Genomic DNA, 3,441 nt, shown 5'->3' on the forward strand with positions numbered 1-3,441 from the left:
TTAAAAATAGTTTTTCGACAAAATAATACGTCGGGACATATTCATTTTTTTATAAATAGATAAACAAATTCGATATTATCTAAAACATTACACGTCCAAAATTGAATGAATTATTTTTGACAAAAGTAACAAGTCCGGACATGTGATATTTGTCCGCTTAATATTTAGATCATGTTAAAATATTTATTGTATGTCTCATTAAATTAGGACTTGTTATATGTGTGCACTAAAAAAACTTATCTTGCACTAAAAACACAAAAATTAAAGTATAAATAAAACCTGTTTTAATTGTGATATTGACTTATAATGTTTTACCAAATCATAAAGACGACCCAGATAAACCCAATGGACAAATAAAACGATTTTGAGAAAAAATGGACATACAACTTTTGGCCTCTTAGCCATCGATATGCATACATTTTCACGTAAAATGGCATGCTACGATATTATTTATCTATACGCAAGATCATAGAGAATTATAACTTATAAAGTAATGAATATATGTATATATATATATATTATAATTTAATATTTATAAGTATATTACTTAATTAAAAAAATACATTTGTATTATATATATCATGTAAAATTATTAAAACCTTATATTTCTTGTATAACCTTGGAAATCTGAAACTATTAATTTTAATTTATAATTATCCAAGTTTAAAACTAAAACCTACAGTTAGTAGTTTATTACCTATATTTATGTTTTAACATTTTTTTTTTTAACGAAATTTACAATCTATACAATCTCTTGGAACAATGAGTAAATGTGATACAGGAATACAAATTATACAAATCATTAAACATATTATTCAATAGTTATTTAATAGAATAAATTATGCACAATACATGAACATTTTGAGGAAAGCAGCCGTTTGTGACACTTTCACGGGGTTATTTCGATATAATACTATGACAAAATATTGTTACGTACCTAACCCAATCTTAGCAAATATCAAAACAATAATTAATATGGGTCATCTAACCATGTCGAGTTCCACACTTTTCAATGGTTAATGGTTCAAAAGAAAACTTCATTATCTTTTAGTTGCATAATGTCAGCAACCGCTGCAACTCCTATCAAATGGCTGTAAAATATTGGGGAAGGTTCTGTAAAATAAAAGCTTGATCGTGGCGTAAATATGGAGTTGCTAATTTCAAAATTCATATTACATTCAATTGCAAATTAGCAATAGATCAAAGTCGGGGCGCCAACTTCGCGAACGTTGATAATTGTGCAAAAATGGGTCATCAAGACGTGTGATATGAATCTTTAGTATAAATAATAGTGAATACAAATACTGTGTCCAACGCTCCTGCAGGTGGAATAATTCTCATTTGTCATTATTTCTATTACCTATGACCACTATATACACTACGATTGGACTAGACTAAGTGTGCTGTAGTGCTGTCGATGCAATAACGATTGGTCATATTTTAATGTATAGGCATAACCGCCACGCGTTCAATAAAAGTTGTTATCCTTAAGAAATACGTCATGATCATATTATATTATATTTAAATAGTGTTGAGAGTTTAATATTATAAATATTATAAATTATAATATAATATGTTCCATCGTGTTATTATATACTTTTTCGTACACGTTTCTCGGGGGCCAAATGTTCATTTTACCGCAGGTGAAATTGATTTCGAAATGAAGAAAACGATTACAAAAGGGGTCGAGGCGCGGGAATTGGATTTGGGTTCGTGATTAGTTTTGACTTAAATTCGTTACGGTCTGTATGTACTGTTGTTGTGTGCATGTGCGCGCGCGTATGTGAGTGTGTGTGTGTGTGTGTGTGTGTGTGTGTGATTGTGTAAATGTGTGTGCGACTAAATCGGATCGACGACGACGTTTGCGAAAAAGACAATTTTCAGCCCTTCCACGTCGCGCCGTAGTCGACTCTCATTGTTTTCCCCTCTTCGCGAAGTCTCTCTTGCACGCAGCACATATATTATATATACAAAATTATAACGCGCGTGTGCATGCTGTATTAAATCATTCGAGTTTTATGACCATTTTCCAATTACTGCTCTTATAATATAATATATATATGCCATAATAGCAGTAATGCAGTTGACTCGGGTGCACTGATTTGCATTCGAACAGACTCACGTATACTTGACGAACGAAACAATATTAATACGTATATATTATGACGTACACAAATCTACAACGGCCAACATCGAATGGGGCATTCCCCCCTCGCCAACACACATTTTTAGGTCATCCCACATGTGCAAAGTTTTCACTAAATATTTTACTCCTGGAAAATGTCGACGTTAAACCATATTATACGAACACGATCATATGAGTTCGAATTCTATGATTTCTAATATTGTAGTAATCCCAAATATACTATCTAGTTAATAATAATGATGTGTGTTTCATAGGCGCAAATAGGGGGGGCTTTAGGGGCTAAGCCCTCCCAAAAATGTCCATAGCCCCCCCCAAACATTTCCTACATTTTGTCTTGAGCTTATTCAAAATTATCAAAATAAGGCTTTAGCCCCCCCCTCCCCCCAAATCCCAAACGCTATTTGCGCCTATGATGTGCTTGTAATTTTACTAAACATTTTAGTTAAATGCATTAGACAAAGGAAATACCCACACCGTTATTACATAATATATTATGGGACATGGGTATACATATAGGTGAAACATAATATATTTTAAAAATTATGAAAAACTATAACGTTTTAACGACTGATTATTTCGTAATATTTTCTATGCGAAAAAATTTAAATTTGTGGTGATGTGTTAATTCCTATTTTAGATTATCTTATACGTCATATTATGATATTGATCTACATTTTCACCAAAATATAATTTCTGTAGGTACTCAGATTATTTGGTAGAATGGTACAGCTTGGGTTCATAAATTTGACGAGAATTGAACCTATAACAATATACCCAATAATGATATGTAATTATGTGTGATGATGCTAAATTGTATCGTTAAAACTTAAAATATACTCTTTAGAATAAATAATTATACAACAAATAACCTTCATCAACTATAAATGTACAACAAACTATCATATTTTAATGTTCATAAATATATTTAATTATTTTGGTTTAGTATTTATTTTTAATGCACGATAGTATTATATTTATATGCTCCACATTATATTATATTTTTAAATTTGTCATAATTAATTCATTAAACTTTAAGCGAAAAAAACACATAAATAAAATATCATTTGTGAAAAACGATTTTAATGTGGAATATTCAAATGACATTCACTTTATTATAAATTTGCATGATAAAACAACTAGTTTTTCAATATTAGTCGCGAACCGTTAAACACAATAAAAAACTTGTTCAATGTGTCAGTGTATAATATTTCTCATAAGACCCATGCGGAAAATTTAACGATTTTAAAAGGAATTTTTTCTTTTATATAATATATAAGTACAATTCGTAACATTTT

Source organism: Acyrthosiphon pisum, chromosome A1, assembly GCF_005508785.2.
Source record: "Acyrthosiphon pisum isolate AL4f chromosome A1, pea_aphid_22Mar2018_4r6ur, whole genome shotgun sequence".
NCBI classification, from domain to species: domain Eukaryota; kingdom Metazoa; phylum Arthropoda; class Insecta; order Hemiptera; family Aphididae; genus Acyrthosiphon; species Acyrthosiphon pisum.